Source organism: Henckelia pumila, chromosome 2 (assembly GCF_033568475.1).
Source record: "Henckelia pumila isolate YLH828 chromosome 2, ASM3356847v2, whole genome shotgun sequence".
NCBI lineage: Eukaryota > Viridiplantae > Streptophyta > Magnoliopsida > Lamiales > Gesneriaceae > Henckelia > Henckelia pumila.
Genome location: NC_133121.1, coordinates 88,097,562 through 88,114,721, shown reverse-complemented (window position 1 = coordinate 88,114,721; position 17,160 = coordinate 88,097,562).

Sequence of the window (17,160 nt, the reverse complement as noted above, 5' to 3'; positions counted from 1 at the left end):
TAGAAAATCAACACAAGTGGAGTATGCACATGTAAAATCTCTCGCAACTCACTCTTTTGGGCCATACATATTTTTTATCGGAATCTTTCCTCTCAATTTTTTTTATCTTTTTTTCTTTCATTCTTTTTTTCTAAGAACATCTCACTTTTTTGTTTACTCTTTTTTTCGGTCTCTTCTCTCTTTTTTTTTTTCTCAAATGATCCTCCAATACTTGCTTTGGAGACATAGGCAACAATACAATAGACTCTTTTTTCATACTAAAAAAATAAAAAAATTTAAAACCATCATGCATCACCTTCCTATCAAATTTCCATGGTCTACCCAACAATACATGACATGCTTGCATAGGCACCACATCACACACCCCTTCATACTCATATTTCCCAATTGAAAAAGGTACCACAACTTGTCTAGTCACTCTCACTTCAGAACTATCATTAAACCACTGCAGTCTATAGGGTTGAGGATGCTTCGAAGTAGACAAACTCAATTTTTCAACAAGCTCACTACTCTCCACATTAGTACAGCTACCTCCATCAATGATGACACTACACACTTTGTTTTTCAGAAAGCATCTAGTATGAAACAAATTTTTCCTTTGATTTTCTTCCTCCTCCTTTTGTTGCACATTTAAAACTCTCCTAGACACCAACAATTATCCAACCACGGCATCATATCCCTCATCATCGGGATCCTCCAATGCAAGCATATCATCGTAATTCTCCTCCTCACTCTTCGACTCCAACTCACCACAAGCATTCAAAATCATAATTTTTTATTAGGACACTGACTAGCAATATGACCAACACCTTGACATCTAAAGAATTTGATATCTCTAGAACGATTAATAGGAGTTTCAGATTTACCTTGCACTCTTTGCTTTGGTATTTCTTTCTTGGTGTCGATTCTTGGTTTGGACACCAGCTTGACATCCTCTCGTTTGCCAACGTTTGGACGCCAAGGAGTAGAAGAACCTTCAACAGTAGAATTTCGACCCATGCCTCTTCTTTTGATTTGTTGTTCCACTTTCATGGCAATTTGCACAATCTCTTCAAAATCCATGCAATGTCTAAGCTCCACTTGGTCTTGAATATCCCTATTCAAACCATATAAGAAACGAGCCATAGTTGCTTCACGATCCTCTTCAATATTAGCCCGGATCATAGTAACCTCCAACTCCTTGAAATAATCATCTACACTCTTTGGACCTTGCTTCAAATTCTGTAGCCGCCTAAACATGTCAAGATAGTAGTAATTCGGCAAAAATCTCTTTCGCAAAATTTTCTTCATCTCCTCCCATGTCTCAATAGGACGCTCTCGATTCCTCCTCCTAGAAATAACAAATTGATCCCACCAAATAAGAGCATAATCCATAAACTCAACAATCGCAAATTTTATTTTTTTTGAGTCACTGTAGTTGTGACAATCAAAAACCGACTCCACTCTCATCTCCAACTCTAAATAAGCCTTCGGAACAGATTTTCCATGGAATGAAGGAATCTTCATCTTAATCTCACTAATATTCCCATCATCTCGACCCCTTTTGACGTATCTTCCTCTCACAGCTCCTCTTCTATTTATTTCACCCTCATGAGCCCTCCTATTTCTATCCCAATTTTCACCCAAACTCTCTTCATCCTCACCACTATCGTCCTCTTCTTCAAATTTTTTACTTTTACTCTTACTACCACCCCCACTAACTTCAAGCTTATCCAACTTCTCATGTATTGGCCCCAAATCCGCCATCATCATCTTGGTCAATTCATTTATTTGACCTTGAGAAAAATTTGGCTAGAAAAACTCATTGTACCAGCAAGAAAACATTAGTAATAAAATTCCTCACACAAATTCTCATTAGTCACTCCAAAAGAATTCACTCAACCACTCTTTTTTTCACTCAAAACGATGTTGGCTTTTTGCTTTATGTAGAAGTGAATCAAACTCTCAAGTTCACAACTTGTAGACACTTGAAGATTGACTATCGAAGATTGACAAAAACAAGACAAAGAAATTTATGGACTTGAATTTTTGACTTGCACCCAAGGATGAACAAGAGAAAAAAATAATTAATTGACCACAAGATATCTTGTTTCTTCTATATTTTTTTTTGAAGCTTTCTGTCTTTATATTTTTTTTGACCGATTTTTTTGAATTTTTCCTTTTTTTTATTTATTAGAGATAACTTGTAGAACAAGAAACGAAAACTTGGGCGACAAGTTTGACACAGAAACGCCTTAAAAATTTGGAAAAGAATAGACTCAGATAAAAAACAAAAAACACGAAGAACAGTTATAGATGAAGATAGATACTTACTTGATTCAAAACCTTGGCTTTGATACCAACTGATATGAATTCTTAATGTATGGAAGGCAAAAACGACTATATTAAAATATTAACCTCAATCCAATAACAAAAGAAAACAAGAAATTTGTCCAATCTTGAAACAAGTAAAAGTTTTGGATTATTCACTTCTAGTTTACTTGAAACTAGTAACAAACAATCACGAAGAAAACAACTGATCACAACAGGACCTTCAGATAACCTGTTTTTGACAACCCACGAGGATAATCAATCGACAAACGCCACAAAGTTGAAAAACTTTGATAAGTTTGATTTTGGGTAAGCAAAAGCTTAATAAAAATTCTAGATAGAATTTTAATTGATCAATATCAAAAATCTGAATTCTATATCAATAATGAATATTTTTGTTGTATTTATAATACAACTACAAAATAATAAAAGATATCACGAAATAATTCAAAATATATCTAAAGATATCAAAGATATCTCCTAAAAGTTTTCTAGTATAATTAAAGACTCAAAATAGGAAAAATAATGCCAAAATATCAAAAAGTCTCGCACACACACAAAACGCTGAACTGTGTGAAAGAGAGTACAGGCATGGGCGCGCACAAGGTTCTGTCTGGAAATCTTAAAAACACTCGGAACAGGCGCGGACGCGCACAAAGTTCTGCCCTCAATCTTCAAAATTGCAAGGACGCGCGGGCGCGCATGCTTCATGGGCTATGTCACTTATTTTTGTGTTTGCGTTGATATTTTCTTCACTTTCTTGACTTCTTTGGACTTCAATAATATTGTAACATTCCTCAAATTGATCTTCAAGCATTCCAATGCCTTCTTGATAATTCATCATCAACGATTGAAGTGCATTTTTGAATCTCTTAGCTCGACCTATTGTAATTGGTCCTCTTGGCATCTCCAATGGATCCTTATCCACGTGGTCAACATGCGAGCTATCCATGATCGCATCACTTCTTACCCTTAGATTTCTTGATCTTAGCCATAAACTTGGCTATTGAAGTTTTTTCATCATCAGAAAATATAAGAGGAGCAGTGTTGGATGGCTCCTAAACAATAGGAACAGATGCAGATGCATCTTTTGTAGTAGCAACTGGAGATTGAGTCTCTGACTCCGTTGATTCAGCATCAGAAGAAGAATCCCCCTTTGATTGATTTTTTGTGACAAATGGAATTGGGATGGCATTAACATATGGTCCCTGTACGCTTGACTTTCCTCTCTTACACGGCACAATATTGAAGTCTTCATCTGAGCTGGCATTACCCGATGAGTATTCTGTATCAACCAAAGAAAGTCGTGATGGTTGACCCTTTCCGCGATATCTCTTTGAAGCAGTGCAATCAGGGTTATATCCAGCTTGAAGTTTGGATCGACGAGTCAAGGGTTTTGCAGGAAACACCCTGTAGTAGCCCAAACCCAGTTTTAGTGATTAACTGTTATTTAATCCAATAAACATGATTAAGGAGACTTCTAAATAGATTAACGGAGCCCGGGATTAGACCCAGAATGATCAGAAATGGTCCGGAGGGTCGGGCAGAACGGAAGCAACATTCTAGGAACGGATGCAACGTTCGTGCCATCAGAAATGCGTCACTGCTTACGTACTTGATGTGACATTGGCACCTTCGGATGCAACGATGGTGAACGGATGCAACGTTCGTCAGGCAGAACGGACGCAACATTGAGGAACGGACGTTCCGTTCATGGTCTATAAATAGGGGTGCCGAGGCTCACATTTGAGCACACCTTTCATCTCTTCTCTCTCGATTCATTAGCCTTCTAACTCAGATCTAGGGAATTCTAGGCGTCCCATTGGGAATCCGAAAGTGGCATAGCGATCCAAGCGTCGTAGCGGAGCTGTGGCCTAGTTTTGAGGCAATCGACAGCAAAGGGCTAACGACGGATGAAGGTATAGCTTTTGCTTCCTAAAAATATTTATGAGTATGCAATAGCCTAGTTAAGGCTTTTAGAGCACTATAATGATATTAGTATCATTTGGCAGTGTGGTGCGGATTATAGGCGTGGACCTAGAGCTGATAGCACTTGCCTAGTATTTGAGGTACGAAAGTACTGTTCGAGATATCCTGACTGAGTATGCATGTATTATATGACTGCATGATTTATATGCCATGATTTTATGCTGCATACATTTACATCTTGAGCTATCTCTATTGAGATGTCTGTTAGTAGGGTTTACCCTATCCTGTTAGTGGATGGACTTCCATCGATTTGGGTCCTGCGTATCCACTAGTATTTTCGGTATGTGAGCCACCTCCTGAAGCGACGGCACAACATGCTACATACCAGGGCCCGGTCTGTCTTTGCTATCTGATCTTTGACCTCGAGTCTCTAGGGAGTTCACTTGCATGCATGTATACTCATACTCTCGTGCTGAGCGTTTTATGCTCACGTCCCGTACTCTGTGTTTCTGGACACCCTATTCCATGGGGCAGGTTTGCGATTGGACGAGGCAGGTGGATCCAAGAGGGGCTAGGCAATGGTTGGCCAGCTGGAGCTTCGTCTAGGCTTTTATTATGTTGTATTGGGTTTATACACTGTTCGATCTGCTTGTATAATATTTGGGTATTTACAGATTTTTTTCCTTGGGATTGTATAATGTTTATAGTTTCCGCAGTTTAATTCTGAAAACTGTTTTGATTAAGTTAATTGCATGCCTAAGTTCTGTTTAGTAGGTGATCTCGGTAAAGGTCACTACATTTATGGTATCAGAGCATGCATAGTATTCTTTGGAATTTAGATTTTCCATAAGATAACCGTGAGGTACTTTTGTAGATGGCGAACTATGATGATCAGAGTAGCTATGGTAGTGGAGGTGGACGCTGGGGAGACGATGACCGTGAGCGTCGTCGGGAGCGTCATCATCGTCGACGTGATGAGGATCGTTTCAGTGTGCGCCGCTTCCTGCAGATGGGTCCTAAGCCCTTGGTTGGGGGCGAGTCTTCAGAGGATGCGGAGAACTGGTTAGACCGCATGGAGACGACTTTCCAGACTTTCCACTGCACTGAGGAGCAGAAGATGGAGACACTGGGTTACCTTCTCGATGGGAGAGCCCATAGGTGGTGGAGGTTTACTTCTGCACCCTTTGTTACGGCGAGAGGAGTGGCCACCTGGGCCGAGTTCCGCATAGCTTTTCAGAAGCTGTATTTTCCTCCTGCACTCTGACAGTCGAAGGCGGGAGAGCTACTGAGTCTGCGATAGGGAGCCATGTGTATTGACGAGTATCAGCAGAAGTTCTTTGATCTGTTGTCTTATTGCCTTGAGATTGTCGACAGCTCTGAGATGAAGTATAATCTGTTCCTTCAGGGCCTTAACCCTAAGATCCATGACCGTGTGGCGGTTGGCGATGACATGACCTACGAGGGTTTGGTGAGCCGTTGTCACCAGGCGGAGGATAGCATTCGGCGGAACAGGTCTTTCTCTCAGTCTAGGCCTGCGAGTTCTTTGGGTCCCCGTGCTCAGACTTTCAAGAAGTCCGGATCTACTTCTTCTTCCTCTGGTTCTGCTGGTGTTGTCCGTTTCGGGAAGAAGGACAAGTGTGACCACTGTGGAAATAACCATCCGACCGACCGATGCCGCAAAGCTTCTGGAGCTTGTTTTCGATGTGGAGAGGTTGGTCATCTCTGGAGGGATTGTCCACAGTCTGGGGGAGGTGGTTCTGGTTTAGGGTCTGGTTCTTAGGCTACCATTCAGCAGAGGACGCAGGGACAGCCTGCTAGGAGTTCTCATTTGAGACCGCGGGCTTCTGGCCAGGTGTTCGCCTTGAGGCATGATCAGGCTGTGGAGGAGAATGAGAAGGTCATCGCAGGTACATTTCTACTTTATGGTATACCTTCTATCGTACTTATTGACACTGGTGCATCTTATTCCTTCATTTCTGCACGTTTTGTTAAGAGGCATAAGTTACCATGCATTGCACTAGACGTAGTAGTTTCTGTTTTTACTCCGACGGGTCAATCTGATTTGGCTAAGCGTCTAGTGATGGATTTCCCTTTAGAGTTCGAAGGGAATATTTTGTTATCGAATCTCATGGTTCTTGCGATGGATGACTTCGATTGTATTTTGGGGATAGACATGCTGACTACCTATCGAGCTTCAGTGGACTGCTATCAGAGATTAGTATGCTTTCATTCGGATGGGAGTGAGAGCTGGTTTTTCTATGGTGAGAGAGCGCGACCCCCGATGCCTTTAGTATCAGCTTTGAGAGTCTGTCGAGCTCTAGAGTCTGGCGGGGAAGGCTACCTTATCTATGCAGTTGATTTGTCCGCTGAGAGCCTTGGGATAGAGATCATTCCTGTTGTGGATGAATTCCCAGATGTATTTCCAGATGAGATTCCGGGTTTTCCTCCTGCTAGGGAAGTCGAGTTTGGCATAGTGCTAATGCCGGGTACTTCGCCTATTTCTCGAGCACCGTATCGTCTGGCTCCGTCAGAGATGCGAGAGTTGAAGAATCAGTTACAAGATCTTTTGGACAAGGGATACATTCATCCTAGTGTATCTCCTTGGGGAGCTCCTGTTTTCTTTTTGAAGAAGAAGGATGGGTCTATGCGGTTGTGCATTTACTATCGACAGCTGAACCGAGTTACTGTGAAGAACAAATATCTTTTGCCTCGTATTGATGACTTGTTTGATCAGCTGCAGGGCACTTCGGTTTACTCCAAGATTGACTTGAGATCTGGATATCATCAGTTGAGAGTCCGAGATCAGGATATAGCCAAGACTGCATTCCGTACTCGCTATGGGCATTACGAGTTTCTAGCGATGCCATTTGGATTGACTAATGCGCCGGCTATATTTATGGATCTGATGAACCGTGTCTTCAGGGAGTATTTAGACAAGTTTGTCATGGTTTTCATTGACGAAATCTTGGTGTATTCGTGTAATGCGGAAGAGCATGTTTCTCACTTGCGAGTGGTACTGCAGACTCTTCGGGATGAGCAGTTGTACGCTAAACTGAGCAAGTGTGAGTTCTGGATGGATCGAGTGGTGTTTCTTGGCCATATCATATCCAGGGATGGGATTTTTGTTGATCCGAGCAAGATTGAAGTTGTGCTTAATTGGTCGCGACCGACGACGATTGCTGAGATCCGTAGCTTTCTGGGTCTAGCAGGATATTATCGTCGTTTCATTCTAAACTTCTCTCAGCTAGCTTGACTGTTGACGCAGCTTACCCTCAAGGGTGTGGATTTCGAGTGGTCCTCCGAGTGTGAGGAGAATTTCTGTGAGCTTCAATGGCGGTTGACTTCTGCGCCGGTGTTGGCATTACCGTCAGGATCTTGAGGGTATGTGGTGTACACGGATGCCTCTCTTCAGGGGTTAGGTTGTGTCCTGACTCAGAATGGGCACGTGATAGCATACGCTTCTAGACAGTTGAAGTTGCACGAGGACAACTATCTAGTTCACGATTTGGAGTTGGCAGCTATTGTGTTTGCTTTGAAGATCTGGCGTCATTATCTGTATGGCGAAAAATTTGAGATCTTTACCGACCACAAGAGTCTCAAGTATTTGTTCACTCAGGCGGACTTGAACATGAGGCAGAGACGTTGGATGGACTTGCTTAAAGACTATGATTGCGAGATTAAGTACCATCCGGGAGCTGCTAATCTCACCGCTGATGCTTTGAGTTGCATGGTGCGACTATCCGCACTTCGGACTTGTTCGATGTCTAGTGCGATCAGTGATTGTTGTACTTCAGGGTATACCTTCAAGCATAAGAAAGGTATGCAGAGTATTCAGATTTTTGCGATATTATCTGATCCAGCTTTGTATTCGCAAATTCGAGATGCTCAGATGTCGGATTCAAAGACCCAGCATTTGGCTCGTCTAGCCAACGAGGGTAGTACATCTGGATTTCACTATCAGTCAGATGGTTTTCTGTGTTTGTTTGATAGACTTGTGATTCCGCAGAATGAAGAGTTGCGAGAGGAGATCTTGTCTCAGGCAAATCGCACCAAGTTGAGTATTCATCCGGGGAGCAACAAGATGTACAAGGATCTACGTACTCGGTTTTGGTGGAAAGGGATGAAACACAGCGTGTATCAGTATGTTTCGAGATGTTTAGTGTGTCAGCAGGTCAAGGCAGAGCACCGACGACCTGGAGGTTTGCTTCACAGTCTGCCTATTTCGGAGTGGAAATGGGTGTTTATCACGATGGATTTTGTGACCCATTTTCCGATGTCCTTGAGGAATTGTGATGCTATCTGGGTTGTGGTGGACCGACTCACCAAGTCAGCGCATTTCATTGCCTATAGCCGAGAGTACACCGTGGATCGTATGGCCCGTTTGTATGTTCAGGAGATCGTTCGACTTCATGGAGTGCCTGTGAACATTGTCAGCGATCGAGACCCCAGGTTCACTTCTAGGTTCTGGGGGAGTGTTCAGCGTGCGATGGGCACTACTCTCAGCTTGAGTACTGCCTATCATCCGGAAACAGATGGTCAGTCAGAACGCATTATCTGTACTTTGGAGGATATGATTCAAGCTTGCACTATGGACTTTGGTACAGCCTGGCAGGATCATTTGCCATTGATTGAGTTCGCGTACAACAACAACTATCATACTAGCATTGGGATGACACCTTTTGAGGCATTGTACGGGCGACGTTGTCATACTCCACTCTTTTGCGAAGAAGTGGGGAAGAGGCAGGCTGAGAGACCGGAGTTTATCCAGCAGGCAGTAGATGTTGTTGATCAGATCAAGAAACGGATTAAGACTGCACAGGATTGTCAGGCCAGCTATCCTAACACTAAGCATAGGCCTCTGCAGTTTGATGTTGGGGAGAAAGTGTTTCTGAGAGTGTCACCTTTCCGCAGGATTCTCAGATTTGGCCTTAAGGGCAAGTTGTCTCCCAGGTTTATCGGTCTGTTTCAGATCTTGGAGAGCATTGGCGATTTGGCTTATCGTCTGGCTTTGCCACTGTATCTGTCTAGTATTCACAACGTGTTCCATGTATCTCTGTTGCGACGGTATGTGGCAGATCCATCTCATATTCTACAGCGGTCTGAGGTTCAGGTGGATAAGGATTTGACTTATATTGAGAGACCTATTCGTATCCTGGATCATAAGGATAAGGTCTTGCGGAATAAAGTCATTCTCCTAGTATTAGTTCAGTGGCAGTGCCGAGGCACTGAAAAAGCAGGATGCGCACAGAACATCCTGAGTTATTTTGATTTCATTTTCGAATTATATTCAGTTGTAAACTCTGTAAATTTTGCAATTTGAATAAAAGAATGTTTCTGCATCTTGTTTAACATTCAGTACTTAAGATCTGATTTCAAGGACGAAATATCTTAAGTGGGGGAGAATGTAGTAGCCCGAACCCAGTTTTAGTGATTAACTGTTATTTAATCCAATAAACATGATTAAGGAGACTTATAAATGGATTAACGGAGCCCGGGATTAGACCCAGAATGATCAGAAAAGGTCCGGAGGGTCGGGCAGAACGGAAGCAATGTTCTAGGAACGGATGCAATGTTCGCGCCATCAGAAATGCGTCACTGCTTACGTACTTGATGTGACATTGGCACAATCGGAAGCAACGATGGTGAACGGACGCAATGTTCGTCAGGCAGAACGGACGCAACATTGAGGAACGGACGTTCCATTCGTGGTCTATAAATAGAGGTGTCGAGGCTAACATTTGAGCACACCTTTCATATCTTCTCTCTCGATTCCTTAGCCTTCTAACTCAGATCTAGGGAATTCTAGGCGTCCCATTTGGAATCCGGAAGTGGCATAGCGATCCAGACGTCGTAGCGGAGCTGTGGCCTAGTTTTGAGGCAATCGACAGCAAAGGGCTAACGACGGACGAAGGTATAGCTTTTGCTTCCTAAAAATATTTAGGAGTATGCAATAGCCTAGTTAAGGCTTTTAGAGCACTATAATGATATTAGTATCATTTGGCAGTGTGGTGCGGATTATAGGCATGGACCTAGAGCTGATAGCACTTGCCTAGTATTTGAGGTACGAAAGTACTGTTCGAGATATCCTGACTGAGTATGCATGTATTATGTGACTGCATGATTTATATGCCATGATTTTATGCTACATACATTTACATCTTGATCTATCTCTATTGAGATGTCTGTTAGTAGGGTTTACCCTATCCTGTTAGTGGATGAACTTCCATTGATTTGGGTCCCGCATATCCACTGGTATTTTCGGTATGTGAGCCACCTCCTGAAGCAACGACACAGCGTGCTACATACCAGGTCCCGGTCTGTCTTTGCTATCTGATCTTTGACCTCGAGTCTCTAGGGAGTTCACTTGAATGCATGTATACTCATACTCTCGTGCTGAGCGTTTTATGCTCACGTCCCGTACTCTGTGTTTCTGGACACCCTATTCCATGGGGCAGGTTTGCGATTGGACGAGGCAGGTGGATCCAAGAGGGGCTAGGCAGTGGTTGGCCAGCTAGAGCTTTGTCTAGGCTTTTATTCTGTTGTATTGGATTTATACACTGTTCGATCTGGTTGTATAATATTTGGGTATTTACAGATTCCTTTCCTTGGGATTGTATAATGTTTATATTTTCCGCAGTTTAATTCTGATTATTGTTTTGATTAAGTTAATTGCATGCCTAAGTTTTGTTTAGTAGGTGATTGATCGAGCAAATACTACCACGAAAAATCAACGTAAATATATCTACCAATTAAGCTCGAATAAATCGCAAGTGCACGATTCAAGTTATAATATAATGTACTGAGTACGAGTATCGTCCTCAGGGACTAACGAAAATAATTTGTCTTTTCAATTTTTAACTACACAAAGTATCGAAAAAGTGATATGTGAATTAACTAACATCTAAAATTAAAACTCAATATAAATAAACTTAAATTTCACAACCAAGCCAACAAATCTCAGAGTGAAGAATAACAATTCAAAATGATTTTGTTGGAATTTCGGTTCACCTTTTCCCTAATTGAACTGGACGATTGGAACTTAATTTATTCTTATAAATTTAACAGAAGTTCCTATAACATTGACACTCTCTCTCGAGGTGATGCCAAACTAATCAAATCAGTGAAGTAATTAAATCTCTCTAATTATTTATCACGACTGATTGCTTTGCATTCTATGAATTCTACAACTTTCAACCTGGTGGTTTATGGCTATCAACATTACTAAATACCATATCTCTATGCATATTTTAAGTCCATGGATTATATCATTCGTCCTAATTATAAACCTATCTCTCGACAGCAATTCATAATTTACGAATCTATGTTAAGGGTAGCTAATCATCAACATAGAGAGAAAAACATGATAAAATCAATTATAAACAAATTAATTCCCAATACGTCCGGTGATTCAATCACACTACAGTGTTTCGGGATTAGGATCCCCTCGATTCCAACAAAATAATAGTTTAGCTACTAGAATTCATTACAAAAATTCAATCTCCAAGATGTTCAACATAAAAATTCAGAAGAAGAAGAAAAAGAAAAACTCCCAACGGAGAAGAGAAATCTCAAGCGTTCAGCCGCCGGTATTTTTCTGATATGCGTCCCGTGTAACCCTCAAAAACTAAAGAAATAATTGTATTTATAGTTCCCCAGAATCCTCTCCGAAATAAACTCTCAAAATAATAAAAAAAATAAAAACTGCGCGCCGCGCCCGAGCGGTAGAAATTGGCCGCTCGGGCGCCTCGAAACTCCTTGCACTACTGTCTCAAAAATACGTGACCGCGCCCGCGCGGTAGAATATGGCCGCTCGGGCGCCTCCTAAAGTTCCAACCTACTGTTTTTCTCAACCGTGTATGCGCCCGCGCGGTAGATATTGGCCGCCCGCGCGCCCTTCTTCTTTTCCAGAATTTTGCCTTTCTTCTTGTTCTATCTGCATGGCCTCTACTGTGCATCACCTTCCCACCAAGTATCGGCATTTCTTGGTGATTTCCTGCCATAAAAATAGATAAACCAGAGGAGTGAATACGAACATAATAAAACAATATAAAGAACAAGAATGGAAAAGAACGGACAATAAGTAAACGAAACGAATGCAAAACAAACACAAAACAAACAATAAAAACACATAAAAACGACTCCTATCAACCTTCCCAAACTAACCTTTTGCTCGCCCTCGAGCAAAATAGGTGATAGACTAACATGCAGACACAACAGAACGACGAAACAAGTAAGTGAAATCAATCTTCTTAAGCCTCAGAATATTTTCCACAAAATAAACAATCCAATCAATCAACATGCTGACATTTTGAAAATGTAACACCAACTAGCAAACCTTGCAAACTTCAAAATCTCGCAACTCCGTATTTTGGAATACTCTACCCTAAATTCAATTCACACATTCTAGAATCATGAGGACTTTTTCGGGTATATCAGGATCAAGATTTTGAAACATTCAATAATACACACATTCATGACTGGTATAACTCAATGAAAAATAGTGTGTGCATGTTTTTGATCAAGAATCCACATTCATTAACTGTGTCTATCAACAGTCCATAGGCAAAATTCTTACAACCCCTCTCCACTAGTATATTAGGCAACTGTAACTCGATCAATAGGTCTTATTCGGCTTATAATGTTAGGCTAGGCTAATGGCTCCAAATGAAGGACACGAATTCAAAGAGGGAGTAAATAATGATCATTCTATACAGACTACTCCTTTCGAATTACAAATTTGCACTTCTTCTCATTCATTGATTTCCAGATTTTTCTTTTCTTTCACTTGCCTTTTGCCAACATTCTTCTCTTTTTTTTCACCATTTTTTCTCAATATTTTCATATTTTTAAACATATCCCTTTTTTTTTTTTCTTCTTGCTACCCCCTTTTGATTTTTGAACAACACTCAACACACCATTCGTTTCTCAACTTTTCAGTAGAAGCATACACATCAATGATCTACATTCAATTTACTCCCAACAAGGTAGGAATGAGTGTTTAAGCTATGGGTAGTAATTTTAGGTTCTTGAAAAATGTCGAATGGGGGTTTTCCACACGTTTTCACGCGTGCCATTCGTTTTCTATTAAGCTCAAATCAGGTACTAGGGACAAAATAAATCAAGGGTAGTTTGAAAGGCACAAACAAAATTCAGAAAGAAATGCCTATATCATTCCTAAATCACAGTATGCCCGTATTGCGCCTCGAGGGATGTTCGAACTTGTTCTAGACAAATCTCAATTCACAGTTAACTCATACAGATCTCAATCAGTGCAGAAAAAAATCATCAGTAGTAAGCGATGATTACACCAACATAAAATCCAGATTATGCACCTCTCGTGCTCATATAAATGTGAAGGCTCAATTGGGCATCTAAAGGTAATTCACGAAAGATTTCTTTCTAGCCCAAAGATCAAATAAATTGCCTCAATCATATCCAAGTTTGTGTGTTTCAAATACAGATTCAAGTGTACCTCACAGAATGTTTTGAGACCTATTCATTGACTTGGTTATACTAGTTCAAAATGATTTGTCAAACAAAGAAGATAGTCATGGACTTAAGCAAAAACAAACGGTGAACCCAAAAAAATATTTTTTTTTTTTTCATCATTGGCTTTTCTGATTTTCATTCATAACACTTGCAACCACATTACAAACGACTCAAACGAACAAAGAAAACACGAAAAACAAAACTGAAAACACAAAAGACACACACCCTTCCCAAACTAAAGACAAGCATTGTCCCCAATGCTACTTAACACCACCAAAACTAAAACAAGCTAAAAGAAAATAAAAACACTAAAAACTCCCCTGGTACTAATCAGACTCCTCCTCATCCATGTCTTCGGGCAGATCCCGAACCGGTGGAGCATATTGGAACTGGAACAGTGGAGGATATGGCGGTGGTGCAGGATAAACGGCCGGGTCCATCCCAGCATTGGCGAGCAGTCCTCGCATCATGGCATGGGTGGATTCATTGTAGGCGGCTTTACCTCTTGGCAGTGCTCCTGATGTTGCATCCATGCCGACATTTCACTCAATGAATCATGTGTGGTGCGGCGAGCAGGAGGTGGCCGAGGTGCAGTCCGTGATGATTGACCAGGGCCAGAGCTGGCCTGGCCAGGAAGTGAAAACTCGCGTACGCGGAAGGCGTGTTTTGCTTTCAAAATTGTGTGATCCACTGCCTGCATTGGGTGCAACCATTCTTCTGTGTCCTTGTATGGGACACCAGCTTGCACACACAGTAAAGAAACAATGGTCGGAAAGAAAATTGAAATGTTGGACGTGCGAATGGAAGTGTACAACTCTTGGTTGATAATTTGTCCAACATTAATCGGCCATTGTTTGTGCACAGCATAGAGAAGAACCGCCCTGCTCATTGTCACAACATGTGTATGGGACACCGGCATCAACCTGTGGGTCAGAAAAGCATACCACAAGGCCGGTTCCAGCCGCAAATTTTTTTCCTTAAAAGATATGAACTTCACCGAATCCTTCCACACATTAGCTTCATAGCACAACTCATTCGAAATTTTATTATAATCCGGATTGGCCTTAAAAGCCTGAAATTGGCTATTGTCTACTTCCGGAGTTTGCAATAACGCATTAATAGCAGCGGGAGTAAAAGAAACCATCTTACCCCGCACGAAGGTAGTGCTATCGGTACGCTCGGCGGCGTTGGCGTAAAATTCACGGACCAAGGGGACTAATGCCGCGAGAGGTTGGCGACAAAACTCGACCCATCCTCGAGCTACGATTCCAAGGGAGGCGGTGCATTTTTCAGAAAGATCAATTCCTCGCTCCGGAATGGGATTCCTAGCAGCCTTGGCTTCCTCATAACGTGCCTTTGCTTCTTCAGAAATAAATTTCCCATCTATTAAGTGGGATGGGTTGGCCCTAGAGGTGGCAATCTTATGTTTCTTTGGCGCCATGTCGAGAGATGTGAGAAATCGAGTGAATTACCTGCGAAATTGAGAAAAGAAGAAGAAATTGAGAGTGAGAGAGACGGCGGCTGTGAGGGAATTAGGGTTAGAGAGAAAGGAAAGAGAGAAAATAAAGAAGGGAAGAAGGAATCGGGTGTTTTAAATTTTTGATTTTGCGCGAGGCGCCCGCGCGGTAGAAAAGTGTCGCGCGGGCGCACACCCTTTTGTTTTAAAAAATTTTTGACAGAGGGTTTGGGTGCGCGGGCGGCAGAAAACTGTCGCGCGAGCGCACCCCCTTTTTTTCAAAAAAATTTGAGACCGAGAGTTTGGGTGCGCGGGCGGCAGAAAATTGCTGCATGAGCGCACCCCATTTTTTCAAAAAAAATTTTTAAAACAGAACTCAACTCGAGAAAGACAGGAAATTAACTAAAAATTCTAACACTTGAACTAAAATGAACAAAAACACGAATAAATAAAAGGGAAAGCAGAATGTAGTTCTCAATTTAAAGTCGAGAGCTTGACTTTTCACCCTCCCCAAACTAGTCTTGGTCAGTCAATGTGGTGATGACTGGCGTGGAATCCATATCACCCCCACATAGTGTTTTAACCTTTGAGCATTGACCGTGAACGACTCGTTGCGGGCATCTTTGATCTCTATGGCCCCTGATGGATGCACCCTGGTGATCTTATAGGGCCCAGACCATCTAGACTTCAGTTTCCCGAGAAATAGTCTTAACCGGGAGTTGAACAGCAACACAGCCTCTCCTTCCTTGAATTCCCGCTGACGAATATGCCTGTCATGTATTCTCTTTGTCCGTTCCTTGTATGAAACCGCCATGTCATATGCATTGTCGCGGAATTCTTCCAGTTGATTTAGCTCCAACAATCTTTTTTCACATGCAGCAGCAAATTCATAGTTTAGAGTCTTAATAGCCCAAAATGCTCTACGCTCTAATTCAACAGGTAAATGGCATGCCTTTCCAAATAATAATCTATAAGGGGAAGTGCCGATAGGGGTTTTAAATGCCGTCCTATAGGCCCATAAGGCATCATCAAGTCGAAGTGCCCAATCCTTCCGATTAGTACTCACACTTTTCTCCAGGATCTGTTTGATCTCTCGATTGGACACTTCCACTTGGCCACTGGTCTGGGGATGATATGGGGTAGATACCTTATGCTTGACACCATATTTCTTTAAAAGTTTGTCAAAAAGTTTATTGCAAAAGTGGGTGCCACCATCACTAATGATTGCACGGGGTGTACCAAACCGATTAAAAATATTTTTCTTCAAAAATTTTAGTACAACCTGTGCATCATTTGTTGCAAAAGCTTCAGCCTCTACCCATTTTGAAACATAATCGACTGCGACCAAAATGTATTTTTTCGTCAAAGAAGGTGGAAATGGTCCCATAAAGTCGATTCCCCAAACATCGAATATCTCACACTCAATGATATTATTCAAAGGCATTTCATTTCGGTTAGAGATATTACCTGTCCGCTGACATCTATCACAAGCTAAAACATACAGGCGCGCATCCTTAAAAAGGTTGGGCCAATAGAACCCACATTCAAGTACCTTCGCTGCAGTTTTGATTGGCCCAGTATGGCCACCTACCTCACGATCATGACAATGACTGAGGATGCTTTGCATTTCTCCTTCCGCCACACATCTCCGAATCATTGAGTCAGCACAAATTTTAAACAAAAATGGTTCCTCCCAAAAATAATGCTTGACATCCGATAAAATTTTTTTCTTCTGATGGAAAGATAGATTATGTGGGAGTGTGCTTGTAACCAGAAAATTAGCAAAATGTGCATACCATGGTGAACTCTCTATGGCGAAAAGTTTTTCATCAGGGAACCAATCATCTATATCCTTTACTTCATTTTGTGCATCATCAGTAATGCATTCTAATCTAGACAGATGATCAGCTACTACATTTTCAACACCTTTCTTATCCCTGATCTCTAAATCAAATTCTTGCAAAAGCAGGATCCAC